Source organism: Triturus cristatus, chromosome 2_2 (assembly GCF_964204655.1).
Source record: "Triturus cristatus chromosome 2_2, aTriCri1.1, whole genome shotgun sequence".
Lineage (NCBI taxonomy): Eukaryota > Metazoa > Chordata > Amphibia > Caudata > Salamandridae > Triturus > Triturus cristatus.
Window position 1 is genome coordinate 1,248,005,168 of NC_140582.1, and position 19,763 is coordinate 1,248,024,930.

A 19,763-nucleotide genomic window follows, 5' to 3' on the forward strand; every position below is an offset into this window, starting at 1 on the left:
TTTCCACATATTGTTTTGTCTGGATCTTTTCATCTACTGGCCCTTTCCCGTGGAGGCTTTTTGCCCATTGGGTTTTACCCCCTTGCATCCAGCTGGCCCCCAAACAAAGGACCACCAGGCCTGCTTTTCTTCAAGTATCCTTCTGGGTGGGAGCCATCTGGAGCCTAACACCTAGACTCTAGTGCAATGGAAGGAAATGAAGGCGCACAGCGTATTATCACCTCACAGGTACTTAAGAGAAACTATTGAAGGCAGGTTTGTAACTTTGTTCAACTTTCTGTGTAAGAGATGTGCTTGCACTGTAAGAATACAAAATGTATCTGTTTGTATAAGTAATTACACAAATATTGATTTGTTTCAAATTATTTTTATTGATTTGTAAAATCAACACATAGAAATAGCACATTTGCAACATTTTCCATATAAGCCAAGAGTAACAGATAGCACATGAAGGTTACAGCTTATTCACAAGACCTTTGGCAAGCCAGGCCTCCATGCAGGCGCGGTTGTTGCATGTCACAATTGGTATCCTGCAACATTTCTTTTACTATACCTCTGAGCAGAGGAACAAAAGATAAGAAAAAAGGAAACCTAATAGAACCAAGAGAAACAATATAACATTGATGTCTTGATGCATATGTTGGTTTGTTGGTCAGGAGAGGAGAGCGTCCGACCCAATGAAGAGACCACTTCCTAGAAGTAGGTCCCTGTCTGCTCCCCGTAAGGTCATATATGAAACAAATGGAGGGGTCTCAGCCACGGAGCGCAGGCCGCCAACTGGAGCCCTTCCGATAAATAAACCACCAGCGGAGACCAAATATACTCCAACCCTTTCCTCGAATTTTCCACAAATATTGATTTGAATGGCACCTACTATTCATTTTTAATGTAATTCCTCTATATCGCTATTCATCCCAGTGTAGGGTGTCAGAGCACTTTATGTCACTCACAAAGGCACAATTATTCATACAAGTGCATAAATCAATGTACAGAAAATGTTACATACGACAATAAGGGTCATAAGATGTAGGAATCACATATCATCCATACTTGTAGACATCATATGTTAAGAGTTAAGGGGTAGGAGAAACACAAAGTCAGAACATAAAATGTGATGCAGGGTTTGAGGTTCTCTGTACTAACAAGATTATATTATTTGCAATCTTAGAATAACAACAGATTGAGAATAAACAAGAAGGATCTAAACCCATGACTTACAGTTTGCACGTAGCTCCTTGAAGCTGGTAATAGTTTGCTGTGCTACATTAAAAGGTTTGCAACAGAGGAAATGGAAAGTACAAAATGATATCAATTTCAAAAGCAGCAGTCCACTTACCTATCCAAATAAAAGGGTCATCTGTATGTAACACGATGTGCTGTGGAGCAGGCACATAACCTCTGTATGCTCGTTTATGAATCAAAACACAGAGCTCTCGTAGAACTCTGTTAACCACTAGAGGTATCTTACAGCTAGTATAATCCCCTCAAAATTGCTGGGCACACAATGATCTCTGCAGGAGGTGTCTTAACCCTGTAAAATGTTTTAAATTGCAGCCTCTCTGTGACCAATAAAGTAATCTAGAACATATTTACTGTCTCTTATGTCCTTGTTGCCAATTTGTTGCAGATTTCTTTTTTTTAATTCCAGCATAAGGGATGTCCCAGGTCACTTGTTTTGGGCAATTAGCTGCTTCCTGATACACAAATTGTGTAATGGTCTATCACGTAGAGGTGCTTTAAGGATAACTGTGTCCCTCATAATATTCTAAAGCACATGTTTAGAGGAATATGATTGTAAATTATTTAATATTTAATTGTTCTTACATTGCAGGCCTCGAGAAATCCTGACTTAAATAATTCAATCGACCTAATTATAATGCCCTTGACCCATAAACTGGTTTCAAATGGTGTGATCCTGGGCAAGTATTTCAATTCGCTGAGATGTATTTTGTTCTTTATCACATATGAGAGCACCTTCAAATACGCGGGTTCAGCAGGTCTGCTATACAGAAAACTCTTGTGTTTTTTTTAATAGACTGCATTTTTGCTCCATATATGATACAAATCTAGTCACATATAGGATACACATGACCCCTGACTTGCCTCAGTTCATTAAACACAATGTCATCAGGGTGGGGTCAGGAATGTTTCTCAAATCATGTTTTAAAACTGTCACTTTTAATAAATACCTAAGTAAAGCATCAAATAGCAGCACACAGCCATTTACAATCTGCAGATTTGACATTGAAATGGCCACAGAATGTCCCACTGACGTGGTTTTAAAACTATATAGTGTACAATGTCCGGAAATCGAGTTTCTTCAGATATTTGTCATTTGCCCATCACCAAGTAAAGTGTTCTGATTTCTTTTGCTCCTATATTAACCTTTGTTTGCATCACACTTCTGAATTACAAAAAAAAGTGATTTCATAATTCCTGATATGTTTTGAAACTCTTGTACCATTAATTTACAAGCTGGTTAAATGTTGTGTTAGAAAATAAACCTGACATTTTACAGCCTTTTGTTTCACAATTATTGTCAGATAACTCTCTGGACAAAAAGAACTAACTATAATAAGAGAACGAAAATTAAACACCATTTTCCAGGAACACATAACAACAATTAGTAAAGACAAACTGGCATTTCACCTCTGTCCTTGAACAGACAACAAATGTGTCAAGACAAAAACAAGATTCAAAGGCATCCAGCATGGACGAGTGAATGCTAAAAATAGCTCGACCTGATAAAATCTCACGCTATTGTGAGTGGGCGAGTGGATTTTTCGAGGCTTTCATTTCAGTAGACTAAAAAGAATACCCTTACTTTAGTGGTATTTCCTGGCAAGTGACTACAAAATGGTGGCCGGCTACATATATATATTTGGACTTGGGTAACAATGGTTTTTAAAGTTGTATGTTTTGGAGTGCGTTTTTAAAACTGAATTCTAACGTAACAGAACACATTTTCTTTTAAACAAGCTTTTATTTGATACTTTTCATTACAGGCAAAATAACATAGCCATTTTGTATTCGGTAATGTTCGGCGATATAACTAAACAATATGTTATGTTATTTTATAAGGTTTTATAGAGCGCTACAGATGCCTCACCTAAGAGGCGTCCCGGCGCTAAGCAACAAAAGAGCAAGACGCACAAAACGCTGAAGGCCTACAGGGAAGGGAACAAGAATGTCTTAATGGCTTGCCTAAAGTGGAAATAATTAGTAAGCCCACGAATGTGGGCCGGCAAAGAGTTCCACAAAATGGCAGCTCTATTACGAAAAGACTCTTCTCACCCGGGGGATCACTACCAAACATTGTCCCATGGATCGAAGTGATCGTGTACGAGTGTAAGGTAGAAGAAGGTCAGACAGAATTTGGGGGGATGAGAATTTGGGGGGATGCCAGTTTCAGAATTTTAAAGGCAATACACAATGCTTCAAACTCAATTCGCCTGGCTACAGGCAACCAATGAAGGCGATGAATAGCACTCGTCACTGAACAAGTTCTGCGCAAGCCCAAAAGAGATCTTGCGGCCGCGTTCTGGACTCTCTGTAGCCTCTAAATTTCGGATTTATTCACTCCCAAATACAGCGAGCAAGCATAATCAAGCCTAGACAAGATCGGTTCTAGACAATAAGGTAGGACTACATGTTCATTATCTTACTACATATGCACGTTGGCCAGAAACGTAACAGTAGACCTGGAACACTGAAACTATTTCTGGTGCTCCGAGGGTACGCCTGTCATGCAAGAGAAGGAATCTTGCGCTGCTGTTGAGCATCCTATACCTGTTGTGTGTGAGGGGGATTCTTGCATCGATGCTCCCAGGGCACCCTTGTTGTGCAAGAGAAGAAATCATGCAATATTGTTGCACATGCTGTACCTGTTATGTGCGAGAGGGAATCTTACACTGATGGTCCCAGGCTACGCCTGCTATAGGAGAGAATGAATCATACACTGCTATTGCACATGCTGTACCTGTAGCGTGAGAGAAGGAATCTTGTATTGAAACTTCTAGGTTACGCTTGTTCTGCGGGAGAATTAATCTTGCACTGCTGTTGCACATGCTGTACCTGTAGCGTGAGAGAAGGAATCTTACACTGATGCGTTCAGGGTACACCTCTTGTTTGAGAGAGGCAGTAGTGCACTGCTGTTGCACATGCTGTACCTGTAGCGTGAGAGAAGGAATCTTACACTGATACATTCAGGGTACACCTCTTGTTTGAGAGAGGCAGTAGTGCACTGCTGTTGCACATGCTGTACCTGTAGCGTGAGAGAAGGAATCTTACACTGATGCATTCAGGGTACACCTCTTGTTTGAGAGAGGCAGTAGTGCACTGCTGTTGCACATGCTGTACCTGTAGCGTGAGAGAAGGAATCTTACACTGATGCATTCAGGGTACACCTCTTGTTTGAGAGAGGCAGTAGTGCACTGCTGTTGCACATGCTGTACCTGTAGCGTGAGAGAAGGAATCTTACACTGATGCATTCAGGTGTGGTAAATAATTTAATTACCGGGACTTAATTTGATACAGAAAAATAATAAATATAGCTCAGTAAAATAAGAGGCAGAATCCGTGATATTAGAGGTTCGGAATGGGCTTTATTCCAATGGACGATTCGAATCGTTGACTCCAGGTTCCATCACCACGGAGGTTCAGGAAGTGAAGTACATATTTTATTGATAAGTAATCACTTTTATACAATAGGCATTACAGTGAAACAAATGCAGGAGGCGTAACAATTGATAGTGAAGATAAAACATACATGCGTAGCAAAAGTAGGCGTAACTGGGTGTAACTAAAGAACGTCATCAGGTATGATGTCATAATGGGGTGGTTCCATGAAAGAATTTCGCAATGTCAGCAGAAATACTTGACAGAAATGCGCGCGCAGCAGCATGACGTATGATTGACGTGCGACTAGGGGGTGAAGGGGATTTTGACATTTAACTCTACATGTGGCGACAGATGTCTGGAGGGTCAAGTCAACCTAATCCCAAATCATATCTAACATCCTATGTTTAAAGAACTATGTTATCCAAAAGAGAGGTCTCTTAGAGTAGAATCTTATTCTATACTGACTATACTGACTGTTAGTGCGTGTACAAGCGTCTAAGTGTCTACACTAGATGCGAGGGCAGAAGTCTTCCATAATAATAGGGCTATGAATTACTTGCATAAAGACAGAGAAGCCGGGCCTCTGCTCGGTAGCTGGAAGAATGTTTACTTAAACTACCAGACAGGAATGCATTGGGCAGGGAGCGGAGCAGATAATTTCGAAGGTGAAATACAGTTTTTGGCAGGCTACAAGCTGATGTCAGGCACCGTTAGCTGCACAGAGAATGAGGACAAAGTTCATGGATACAGATGCAGGCTCAGACTGGAGCTCTCAGAGGCAGAAGGCAGGAAAAGCTTGATGGCAGAATCAGGGCCTACTTGCCTGGACTGTAAAATGGCATAAGTGAACCATATAAAGCCGGTGGCCTTTCGTACTTAGGAATGGAATATCCAGCCCATTCATGGCGGATCTGAAAGAGGACATGTTAACGGTGGACGCACATGTATTTGCGTCTTCATAACTGGAACTGGAGGGAACATACATGTACTTGTGATTTATACATGAAACCGTTGGGGTCCAAGATAGGGGACATAACTGATCATAAAAATCCATATTTCCACATTCCCTCCTTGTCCCCTACTTGCCCGTCAAGAGATATCAATCTTCATCAATCCATTGATCTGTTCATATAGCATCATTTGTTCTTCTTTTTTCTTCTGGGACGAACAAAATCTTGGTGGTGGAATACACGATGTGGCACACAGACCACAGATCGCTGGTCCACATTGTAGACATAGACAGCAACTGAATAGTATAAGAAAGCCAATACCTAGGAAGGATAGGACCCTCCATCCAAAGGTAGATAATACACTCCAAAACCAACCGGACCAAGTCCAGGTGCCTGGATTCTGATGTATCTGGCTTACAATCTTATGAAGGCGAGTTATGGCTTTATATACAGATGGCGAATTTTCTGGTATGAAAATGCAACAACTTGATCCGATGACCCTACAAGCTCCGCCCCTATCGGCCAGGATGACGTCAAGGACAAGACGATTTTGAAGCACAACAATCCGCATAGCAGACTGTTCTTCTGTTAAATTGCCTAAGGCGGAAATAGTTTCGTTCACTACTGCTTCAAGGGTTCTAGTTAATCTACGTATCAGCTTACTATTAGTAACGGTACCTATATAGGGAAAGAGACCTTTATTGAAATCTGTGTATTTTTCCCATGCTGTTTCAGTGTAATCGACTATTGGGAGATCTCTCCTTTCTCTATTGTGTACTAAATGAGTATTTCTGTGATAATCAGGAGGAGCTAGAAAAACAGGTGGCAAAAGGAATCCGATGTAGCAGGTACCATCCCAATCTAGAGGCAGGCGTATATATGCCGTCTGACCACATATAAAATAGGAATGGCGGGAAGCTCTAGATGTCGACTTGCCTTGATCACTAAATTCTATTACAGTGGTGCATCTACTATGGCCCATATGTATGGAACCATTCTTTCTTACACATAATTCACCTTTTACTGGAAATACTGACATGGCGGGCAAAATTGGAGTAGCTTCGGATTCGACATTTAGGATCATAAGATTAAGCGTAAAATTACCTAATCCATACACTTCGTTTTCTAGATCCGTTCCTGTTCTTTTGGGAAGTCCCTCCTTGTTGGGGTGGCAGACTTTAAGTAAAACTAAGTTCAGATTTCCCCATACCCCGTTGTCTTGATAAACTGCGGAGTTCGAATCTTGGGAATTAATTAAACTAAACCATGCTCCACAGGAGCCGTTGTGTGTGAACGGGTATGGAAAGAGAGGTAGAATTCCTTTATAATTCTGATAGGGAGGGAGTCGGCCACATATCCAACAATTTGTAGCATTGCTAACCTGATGGGAATGATGTAACATACTAATAAAAGTGTTATTGCGCAGCGCAAATCTATATGACAATTCATGCGGAGGTAATTCACTAAAAGAATGTTCAGCAGTAACATTATAAACATGTCTAGAAATAGGATAATATATGTGCAACAATATACTTGCAGTAATTATTAAAAGGCTTAAGAAAAACAGAATTAATAACGTCACTGTGCAATGACTACGCAGTGATTTATAGTACGCATGTCGTTTCAGCTTTATCCTTTTGTTTCTTTCTCTGTACAGGTCTAAGGGATACATGTCAGAGACAAATTCGACCGCTTCACCTTGGAGAGGACTTAAACAATCAAATTGCCTGACTGGTTAGACCTGAGTTTTAGTTTATATAGTTCACGACTATTCAATTCAACCAAAGGAAGTTTAGAGTCACTCGGGGAAGACACGCAAGGTGTGTCGTTTACATCTGATGGTAGTCCATGAAATTTCTTGATATGACTTGAATGTATCCAGCCTTTTCGACCCTCGATCTTCACGGCTGTCCTCGTCGTTAGTAATACGAGCTGAGGCGACCTCCACCTAGGATCCAGCTGAGACTTCCGATCAAAGTTCCTCACTAAGACCAAGTCTCCTGGAATTACGTCATGGGGTTTCACCTCAGTGTTGTCGGGAAAAGCTGCAGCTACCTGTGAACGACAAGATTGTAGTGCAGACATCAAGGAAGCCAAGTAATCTGTCAGCATGTTACAGTCAATATCAGTTATTTTGCGTGGTATAGGCGTCCCCCACATATTTGGTGGTCTGCCAAAGATCGCCTCATACGGGGATAGCCCTGTTCGAGAGTGTGCTACCATTCTCATGTAAAAGAGTGCAACTGGTAAAGCTACTACCCAGTCGACACCTTTCTGTCTACAAATTTTGGACAATCTAATTTTCAGGGTCTGATTATGTCTTTCCACGAGACCTGCTGCCTCGGGGTGTCGGACACAGTGAACCTTCCACTGATAACCTAACAAAAGTGAAACGTGTTTCATTAGTTCGGATGAGAACGGCTGGCCGTTATCTGAGTAGACAACACGTGGTAAACCGTACCGTGGGAAGAATTCTCGAACTAACTGTTTGGCAGTAGTCGGGGCAGTGTAATCTGAAACCGGGTATGCCTCTGTCCAACGGGAAAGAGCACAGACAACTACGAGAACATATTTGAATCCTCGACATCGTTCCATCTGGATATAATCCATCTGGAGGACTTCAAAAGGGTGATCAGGAGGCTGAAATCCACCCTGTTCTACGGGAATGCTTTTTCCTGGGTTAAACTGACAACAGATCATACAGGTACGGACTTTTTGTTTAGCTGCTGCTCGTAAATATTTGTTGAACCAAATGTGTTGGATGCTGTCTAGCATAGCTTTTTCTCCTAGATGTGCTGGACTATGTACAGTGTTAATAATGACTTGGACCATTGAATCAGGAAGGAACCACACAGATTTTTCCTTCGTCATCCATCCTTGATCCGTTTGGATCCCTCCTAATTCAGTCCATTTCTTTATTTCGTCTGGAGTAGCATGTGTCTGTATGTCAATTACGTCAAGAGCGGGATCCTTAACTGTCATACAATGTGTTGGCGTCGGGGCTATTGTCTTTGTCATGTCGGATGTTCGAGTTTGAGCAGTCTGTTTAGCTGTTCTGTCAGCTAGATCATTGCCTTGAGAAATGATATCAGTAACTTTCGTATGAGCTTTACATTTCATAATTGATATGGCAGTGGGTAGATGTATTGCATCTAATAAGGCATGAATGAGGGGTCCGTGCTGAATGTGGGCACCGTGAGAAGTTAAATAACCTCTCTCTCGCCACAGCACGCCGAAGTCATGTACAACTCCGAATGCATAACGTGAATCAGTGTATATGTTGACTTTTTTATTTGTGGCTTGAATACAGGCTTGTGTCAGAGCGATGAGCTCTGCTGCTTGAGCGGACAAGGTATTTATACAATTTGCTTCAATGATTTCAGTGTCTGTTGTGACTGCATAAGCGGCCACTAACTCTCCTGTACCTGTTCTCATACATGAACCATCTACATACAACGTCAGGTCTGGGTCTGACAATGGAACGTCTGTCAAGTCTTGTCTAGGTTTCGTCGTGATAGTGATAACTTCAATACAATCATGTGCAAGTGGGTCTGTTCCGTTTACTGGTAACAGTGTGGCAGGATTCAATGTACTACAACGTCTGATTTCTATATGTGGCTGAAACAATGTTAATTCGTAACCGGTGAGTCGTGCTATAGTCAAGTGTTGTGTTTGTGTGCGGTTCAAGAGAACCTCTACTGCATGTGGTACTTGTACTGTCAATGGATGTCCTAATACTATGGCATCGCTTTGTCTGATTGCTAAAGCTGTTGCTGCCACTGATTTTAGGCATGCAGGCAAAGCCTGAGCTACGGGATCTAATGTACTAGAAAAATAAGCACACGGTTTGTGTGATCCTGCTTGTTCCTGAGTGAGTACTGACAAAGCAGTACCTTCGCGTTCTGTAACAAAGAGTGTAAACTGTTTATTGTAACATGGTGTTGCTAGGACAGGTGCTTGACATAAAGCTTTCTTTAAACTTTCAAAAACGTGTGTATGTTCCTGAGTCCAAGGGAGGACAGTCGATGTGGCTGCCTCCTGTGTTGTCAATTGAATGAGTGGTTTTTCTAGAAATGCATACTGAGGGATCCACTGCCTACAATATGAAGTGAGGCCTATGAAAGCCCGCACCTCCTTTTGTGTCTTGGGTATTGGCATATTTGCAATTAGCTGGATGCGATCTGGTGTAAGCTGCCTTCCCTCCTTGGACAGCGAGTGACCAAGGTAAACAACTCGCTGGACACAGAATTGCAGCTTAGAAGGGGACACCTTGTGCCCCTTTTCGGCCAAAAATTGTAATACCGTCAGTGATGCTTTCTCACATTCAGGTTCGTTTCTAGCGGTGATCAGCAGATCATCGACATATTGAAGCAGGGCAGTGTTGACTGGCATGTGGATACTGTCGAGTTCTCGTTTCAGTGCTTGGCTATAGATGCTGGGGCTTTCTGTAAATCCTTGAGGTGCGCGTGTGAATTTAAAGCTACGTCCATTTAAACTAAATCCGAACAAGTATTGGCTTTCCGGATCTATTGGGACGCTGAAAAAGGCATTCTTGAGATCAATTACAGTAAAGAATGTTGCTCCGGAATCAATAGCTGTCAGTAATGACGAGATATCTGGGACCACAGGGAATTGTGGCACAATGCATTTGTTCAATTCGCGCAGATCAATAACCAATCGATACACTGGCGGGGCCTTTGGATCTGTTCGTTTAAGAATCGGAATTATCGGGGAATTACATACATTGGAGTCTGTTTCCACAACCACTCCTTGGACAATGAGCTCGTCAATAATTTGCAGTAAAGCCACTACAGCATCTGGTGGTAACTTATATTGTCGCATTCGTGGTAGTACCACTCCTGCCTTTAGTGTAACTCGGTATGGTGTAATATTCATGCAACCAACATCAGTAGGGCCTTGTGCCCATAAATGTGTAGGTAAAGTCTGCAGTCGCCAAATCCATGTCTCGAGACACATAGTGACCTTTGAAATCACGTAAAAACAATCTTACTCCTTCCGGAGAACAACATATTATAGCTCCTAGAGCTTTCAGTGTTTTTATACCTAACAGGTTTTCTGGACATGATTTAGTAAGCAATAAATCTGTAGTTCGGGTCAAGGGTCCTATCGTAAGTGGAAGAGGCTGTGATACTTCATTAACAATAGGTTTTCCTGAAAAACCAAGGGAAATATTCTGTGAGCCTGAGAGGGGTGCCCCCGGAACTTCACTACGTTTTATAGTTGTTCGACTTGCCCCTGTATCAAGTAAAAATTTTCTATCTTGGCCTAATAGTTTACTATGTACATAAGGTCCTTCTTGGTCTACGGGGACCTCGATAAGGGGTAAGTCAACTTCCCTCTCTAGGCTGGTTCATGCGTATCGTTGATAATCAGGATAGTCATACTGTGCGGTCTGGTACAGCTGTCGTGTCGTGGTTTGTGTGGCAGCAACAGGCAACGCTGGTGCGGCTGGCACAAACTGTATAGACTGTTGTGGAGCTGGCATGGACTGTGCATGCTGCGGTGCTCCTTGTTCATTCTGATCCTGTCTAGGTGGCCGTGGTCTTTCTTGTGTTTTACCTGTGGCGATATTACGCTTCAGGACTGGGCAATCGTGTATGTAATGACCTGGTTGTTTGCAATAGTTGCATGTCCCTTTTACAGGTCCTGCTGAATCACCGGACTGTGTCGTACCCTTTTTATGACCTTCAGCTGGAACTGTCTGTGAGACTAGCATTTTCATTTTTGTGTCTTTCATGCGTTTCTGTTCATGTTCTTGTTCCTCTCTAATTCTATTGTAATGGTACTGTAACATTTGTAACATTTGTGATGGGGTATTACCTTGCCAGGTACTCTCGAATTTTAATACTCTGTTCTTCACCTGGGGCAAGGAATTTTCAACTAATTTTGTCACAAACAGATGTGGGTATGACTCGCTACTTGCTTTTATACCGCTATTTATACCAAAACATTTTTCGAATCGGGCATAGAAATCACTAGTGTCTTCATCTTGCTTTTGTTTACAGGCTGAGATTGCACCCCAGTCTTCCTTTTTCGTGGTTAATAAACGTGGCAGTACCTGTACTAGTAAACCTGGTAGTGCTTTAGTTTTATCCCCAAGCCCCGAACCTGGACCTCGGGCCTTTTCTTCATTTTCTAATGCTGTCCAGTCTATCTTTTGGTCTCCCACCTCCCACTCTTTTTCCTTGAGTTTTTCATAAATGCCAGCAGGCATTAATACCTTTAATATTGTCATAATGTCGGGATAGGTATACTCTCCCATGAGTAACATGTCTTTAATTTCTCGGTGAAAACCCGCTGGGTCTTTGTCATGACTGGGTACCACTTTCTTCATTTCTAACAATTCTATTTTCGATATGGGCGTATATACATATACACGTTTAAACTGATTGTCCTCGCCCTTTATTGGGTGTACTTCTCGTAAGGGATTCTGTCTGTCCATGTAATACGTCGTTCTTTCCTTGATGGGCAGTGAGACATGTTCTGGGCATACAAAAAGAATGTACTGCTTTCTTGATTCTAGTATATCTCTAATTAACTTAGTACCTGAACCTCTCCATCTATTCGTTAGTAATTCAGTCAATATATCAGGTAAAGGACCAGGATCGGAATGTTGACTTTGATAAAGTATAAGAAGTTGTTGAATCATATAAATCCCAGCTAAACGCTGTTCATCTGGGGTGAGGTTCAAAAATGTGTGTGCTACTGTATCATCACCATATTTTCCGGGACTGTCAACCCAATGAACGGCTGACCTGGCTAATTCTTGTTCATCCATAGAATCGAGTAAATGATAACCCCTTCGTTCTCGGAGTAATTTATCAGCGGCTTGGAACGAATGCTCGGGGGACCTTATATTCATTATAGGTGTTTGGAAATTCCTGTTATTATCTGAACATATCGGACGTATCGGGTCAGTGAAACATCTAGTACTATTACAAGATCTTCCTCTACCTACATAGGCTATGGTTTCTGACTGTCCTGTGGGCAGTCCTGATCCTTCCTCCTCCTCATTTTGTTCAAACTGATCTACCGCTAATCTCTCTTCGTGTAAGCGTTCTATTTCTTTACGGATCTTTTGGCACATGGCTATTATACATTTTTGCCTGTCATGTCTCCCCTCTGATATATTCTGGCTCCATCTGGTAAGAGTTTGCATTATTTCCGGATCTACCCCCGGTCGGTCTTGATTTCTGATCACACAGTTTATGAGGAAACGTAACAGTTCCCCCTGTATCTCCACTTTCTGGTATTCCATAGCTCTGTTAATACATTCAGAATCTCGCCCTGTTTGGACAAAATGATATATATTGTCTAGATGCATAGTCATTCCTGGTAGCTTTCCTAAATACACCGCAGCTCGTCTGATACGTAATGATGCCAGGATCATTTCGTCCTCTTTTCCGGGCACAGGGTCATATCTACAATCTACAAGAAGTTCCTTAAGCGTGCGGGAATTTATGAGTTTGGGGGTACGTGGATGTGCTGATTCTTGAAAAGTAAGTTTATTTATTCTGGGTGGCGTAGAAAAAATGTTGGTAGCACCTCCGGTAGCCCCGTCTGGGGTATCGGGCGTGAAAGGATTCGTTGAACACGATACAGCAACTATAGGTGTGGACACAGCTGTAGAAGCAGCTGTAGGAACAGATGTGGAAACAGATGTGCTTGCCGGAACTTGTGTCAGGATTTGATGCTGTAGGGATACAGATACTGGATCTTGGCGTTGAACCTCCCCGGCAGACGGTCTATGTGGGGCGGAGTTAGCATACTCGGGAGCTGCGTCATCTAAATATGAGGAAAGAAAAACATCTTCTGCTGTTCTAGGATGCCCCTTAGGATGCATTTTTATTGGGAATAATGGGGGTGGCAAGTCTTTTGGTATCTCCGGAGTAGCCTTAGGTAATCCCTCGGCCAGAAGGGGATACATACCATTCATAAGGGCATTTCTTTGTCTGTCTACTTGTTCTGATTTCACTCGTGTACCTTCTTCAATTAATAGATTTTCTCGGACTTTATTTGAATTTTCCTTACTCTTCTCTTCCTGTCTACGTGCTTTTTCTGTGCGTCTATACGATTCTTTACGCCATAATTCAATGGCGTCTTTCTGTGACTGTCTGGCTTTCCTTTTCCATAATTCTTCCTCTACTTTCACGATGCAATCTGCATCCCAGGTCCCAGCTGCGGGCCACCTCTGACTTTCTGGTAATTCCTTAGTGTAGTCTACCCATAGATCAAGAAATAATATGGCGTCTAGGCCATGTTTATGATACATGAAGTACCCTGGAGTGTCCCTAGGAGGAATGGGAACAGCTTCTTCGAGTACCCCTTTTCTAGTTGTGATCTGTCTTAGTTTCGAAAAGAGCGGCATATTGAGAACTGATCTGATACTTGGTCTTGAACAAACTTAATACAATAAACACAATAATGAACAGTCATTCACACCACAATATGCAGGACGTATTAACACATTTAACATTTAACGTTTAAATGAGCAACAATGATGATGACGATCTAAGAAAACTTAATCACAAGACATAATCCTCGGCATTAACTGAATTATTCTGAATTTATATACTTGATACACTAGATATACTGCTAAACAGTACAGATACACTGCTAAAACAGTGCAGACCGGATTTGTGTACCCAAACCCGTCTGGACCGGCACAACTTATGTGCACGCCAGAACGCCTCCCCAGTAATGGTACTCACCGGGAAGCTCGGAACGGAAGGCCTCGGAACGGAACTGAACTGAACTGGACTGGACTCGACTTGAAAACTTCGGAAACTTCGGAACATCGGAAACCTCGGAAACTTCGGAACTTGGTGGGCCTCTGTATACCTCGGATCTTGCTCTCTCAGCTAGGCTCTGGTCGGGATACTTCGCACTTCTCACCGCCTCGTCTGGGTGTTGATCGCAGCCTCAGTCGCCCCCGCTTGACCGGAGGGAGATACAGGAAATCCTGCTGGTACGCGTTGTTGTCCGTCCAGCTGTGGCAGGAGACCGGGCCTGCAACGCACCGCCGGCGCGTGAGATGAGAAAGTGTCCCTATTCGGGCGCCATTCATGTGGTAAATAATTTAATTACCGGGACTTAATTTGATACAGAAAAATAATAAATATAGCTCAGTAAAATAAGAGGCAGAATCCGTGATATTAGAGGTTCGGAATGGGCTTTATTCCAATGGACGATTCGAATCGTTGACTCCAGGTTCCATCACCACGGAGGTTCAGGAAGTGAAGTACATATTTTATTGATAAGTAATCACTTTTATACAATAGGCATTACAGTGAAACAAATGCAGGAGGCGTAACAATTGATAGTGAAGATAAAACATACATGCGTAGCAAAAGTAGGCGTAACTGGGTGTAACTAAAGAACGTCATCAGGTATGATGTCATAATGGGGTGGTTCCATGAAAGAATTTCGCAATGTCAGCAGAAATACTTGACAGAAATGCGCGCGCAGCAGCATGAAGTATGATTGACGTGCGACTAGGGGGTGAAGGGGATTTTGACATTTAACTCTACATGTGGCGACAGATGTCTGGAGGGTCAAGTCAACCTAATCCCAAATCATATCTAACATCCTATGTTTAAAGAACTATGTTATCCAAAAGAGAGGTCTCTTAGAGTAGAATCTTATTCTATACTGACTATACTGACTGTTAGTGCGTGTACAAGCGTCTAAGTGTCTACACTAGATGCGAGGGCAGAAGTCTTCCATAATAATAGGGCTATGAATTACTTGCATAAAGACAGAGAAGCCGGGCCTCTGCTCGGTAGCTGGAAGAATGTTTACTTAAACTACCAGACAGGAATGCATTGGGCAGGGAGCGGAGCAGATAATTTCGAAGGTGAAATACAGTTTTTGGCAGGCTACAAGCTGATGTCAGGCACCGTTAGCTGCGCAGAGAATGAGGACAAAGTTCATGGATACAGAGGCAGGCTCAGACTGGAGCTCTCAGAGGCAGAAGGCAGGAAAAGCTTGATGGCAGAATCAGGGCCTACTTGCCTGGACTGTAAAATGGCATAAGTGAACCATATAAAGCCGGTGGCCTTTCGTACTTAGGAATGGAATATCCAGCCCATTCATGGCGGATCTGAAAGAGGACATGTTAACGGTGGACGCACATGTATTTGCGTCTTCATAACTGGAACTGGAGGGAACATACATGTACTTGTGATTTATACATGAAACCGTTGGGGTCCAAGATAGGGGACATAACTGATCATAAAAATCCATATTTCCACACAGGGTACACCTCTTGTTTGAGAGAGGCAGTAGTGCACTGCTGTTGCACATGCTGTACCTGTAGCGTGAGAGAAGGAATCTTACACTGATGCATTCAGGGTACACCTCTTGTTTGAGAGAGGCAGTAGTGCACTGCTGTTGCACATGCTGTACCTGTAGCGTGAGAGAAGGAATCTTACACTGATGCATTCAGGGTACACCTCTTGTTTGAGAGAGGCAGTAGTGCACTGCTGTTGCACATGCTGTACCTGTTGTGTGAGAGAAGAAATCTTGTATTGATACTTCTAGGTTACGCTTGTTCTGCGAGAGAATTAATCTTGCACTGCTGTTGCACATGCTGTACCTGTAGCGTGAGAGAAGGAATCTTACACTGATGCGTTCAGGGTACGCCTCTTGTATGAGAGAGGCAGTAGTGCACTGCTGTTGCACATGCTGTACCTGTTGTGTGAGTGAAAGAATCTTGCACTGAAGTTCTCAGGATACACCTGTTGTGTGTGAGAGCGCGAATCTTGCACTACTGTTCCCCATGTTGCATGTGTTGTGTGAGAGAGGGAATCTGGCAATGATGGTCACAGGCTACGCCTGTTGTGTAAGAGAAGGAATCTTACACTGCAGTTGCACACGCTGTACTTGTTGTGTGAGAGAAGGAAACATACACTGCTGCTGTACATACACATGTTGTGTGAGAGAAGGAATCTTGCATTGATGGTGTTAGGTCACACCTGTGCAAAAGAACAAATATTGCCCTGCTGTTGCACATGGTGTACTTGTTGTGTGAGAGAGTAAATCCTGCACTGATACTCCCAGGGTCCCCTTCTTGTGTGAGAGAGGGAGTAGTGCCCTGCTGTTGCACATGCTGTACCTGTTGTGTGCGAGATTAAATCCTGCACTGATGCGTTCAGGGTACGCCTCTTGTGTGAGAGGGGGAATAGTACACTGCTGTCGCACATGCTGTACCTGTTGTGTGAGAGAACAAATCTTGCACTGCTGTTGCACATGCTGTACCTGATCTTGCACTGCTGTTGCACACGCTCTACCTGTTGTGTGAGAGAGGGAATCTTGCACTGAAGGTCCCAGGTTGTGCCTGTTGTGCGAGAAAAGGAATGCTGCACTGCTGTTGCACATTCTCTACCTGTTGTGTGAGAGAGGGAATCTTGCACTGAAGCTCCCAGGATACTTGTGTTGTGCGCGAGGTAGGAATCTTGCACTGCTGTTGCACATGCTGTACCTGTAGTGTGAGAGAAGGAAGCTTGCACTGCTTGCTCCCAAGATACGTGTGTTGTGCGAGAGAAGGAACCTTACACTGCTGTAGAGTACACTGTACCTGTAGTGTGATGCTTTCAGGGTACGCCTCTTATGTGAGAGAGGGAGTAGTGCACTGCTGTTCCACATGCTGGACCTGTAGTGTCAGAGAAGGAATCTTGCATTGATGCTCCCAAGATATGTGTGTTGTGTGAGAGAAGGAGTCTTGCACTGATGCTTTCAGGGTACGCCTCTTATGTGAGAGAGGGAGTAGTGCACTGCTGTTGCACATGCTGTACCTGTAGTGTGAGAGAAGGAATCTTGCACCGATGCTTCTAAAGTACGCCTCTTTTGTGAGAGGCAGTAGTGCACTCCTGTTGCACATGCTCTACCTGTAGTGTGAGGGTATTTAAAGCTTTGGAAAGTTCATTAAGGGAAAGGTCGTTTTCAAGATCAAGAATATTAAGATGGGAAGTAGAGGGAGTAGGAAGTTTATCAAGATAAGTCTGAATGAGAGAAGGAGTGGGGGGAGAGTCTGGTGTGTAAAGGTTTTGATAAAAAAGTTTTAATTCATCAAGTATTTCCTGATCTTTATGTAAAAGGGAGTTATCGGAAGAGTAAATAGAATCTATAAGAGTGCGCTCCATACGTGTTTTGAGGTAATTAGCTAGAAGTTTTCCTGTCTTATTGCGACCACCATAATAACGAGCGCTACTGCAAAGGAGTATTGATGATGCATTGTCAGTAGTAGCTTTATTAAACTCAAGCTTAGCTCGTATGAGTTCCGGTGAAATGGATTTATTTGAGGAAATGTAAAATTCATGCGCCAAAAGCTTAATATGAGCCAATGTAGATTTCCGTTTCTGAAGAAAACGTTTCTTTTTCTTAGAGACAAAATCTATAATGAAACCTCTTGCCGTTGCTTTAAAAGAATCCCAAATAATGTGGGGGAGGTGCTGGAGTCACAATTAAGCACAAAGAATTCATTAGCGAAGGAGCGAAAGGAGGAGGAGAAAAGAGGATCAGTAAGAAGGGAGTCATTAAAACGCCATCAGGAAGATTTTGGTTTGGGGGGGAGTAAATCAAGGTCCGTTACAATTGGGGCGTGATCCGAGATAACTATGGGTTCGATAGAAGAAGACAGTAGATTTTGAGAGAAAGATTGAGAGAGAAAGATATAGTCTAGGCGAGAAAGAGATGCATGAGGAGGAGAGAAAAAAGAGTAGTCAAGAGTATCAGGGAGAGAAAGTCTCCAAGAGTCAATAAAATGTGCTTGAGAGATAGTGTCAAGGAATTGCTTGCGGGTCTTATGGGAATTAAAACGGACTGTAGACTTGCGATCAAGAAACGCGTCTACAATCTGGTTGCAATCACCACCTAGAATAAACAAATCATCTCGAACTTGAATACCTTTTTGCGTAATCAAAGGCCAAAAAGAACAGTCAGGTTGTGTAGGACCATAGATATTAAAAACAGTTAAAAGCACAGAATTAATTGACAACTTGGCTAATATCCATCTACCTTCAGCGCCATTTTCTTGCGATATGACTTTACATTTCAAATTCTTATGACATTGAATAACAACACCATTTTTTAAATTTTAGATGGTGAGAATAAAACCGTACCCACCCAGCTTCTTTTTAACTTAGGTGATTCAGCTTCTGTAAGATGGGTCTCCTGTAAAAGAACTATGTCAAGGTTATACGAAGCAAGGTGGGAAAGGATTCTCTGTCGTTTAATAGGATTAATAAAACCCTTTACATTCCAGGAGATAACTCTGAATGTAAAAACAATAAAAATGTTAAGGAAACAAAAGCTACAATTATAAAGAGATAAAGGAGAATGCCAATAAGTAGAAGAAAAAGAGGATGATAAAGAAGGAGGAGCAGAGAGAAGGAGATGAAGAAGTATGAAGAAAAATAGATTAAAACTTTATATGTAGAAGAGGAGGAAACAGATATAGGAAGAAGAAAGAAGAATAGAACCATTAGGAAGAAGGGAGAGAGAAGGAAAAGGGGGAGAGGGAAAAAGAGGAGAAATATAAGAAGAGACAGTACATATCCAACAAGCATTTGCAATGCAATAGGTCTCGCAACTGCGAGTTTTGGATCTATTGGTATTGTAAATGGTATTGTAAATGACAATGCCTTTAATTTATTCACAAGCATCAGGCATCAGACATCCACAAGCATCAGACATCAGGCATAAGACATCCACAAGCATCAGGCATCAGACATCAGTCATGAGACATCAGGCATCAGACATCCACAAGCATCAGACATCAGTCATCAGGCATCAGACATCCACAAGCATCAGACATCAGGCATCAGGAATCAGACATCAGACATCCACAAGCATCAGGCATCAGACATCCACAAGCATCAAACATCAGGCATCAGACATCCACAAGCATCAGACATCAGGAATCAGACATCAGGTATCACACATCAGACATCAGGCATAAGACATCAGGCATCAGACATCAGGCATCAGACATCCACAAGTATCAGACATCTACAAGCATCAGACATTAGACATCAGGCATCAGACATCAGGCATCAGACATAATGCATCAGACATCCACAAACATCAGGCACCAGGCATCAGACATCAGGCATCAGACATCAACAAGCATCAGACATCAGGCATCAGACATCCACAAGCATCAGGCATCAG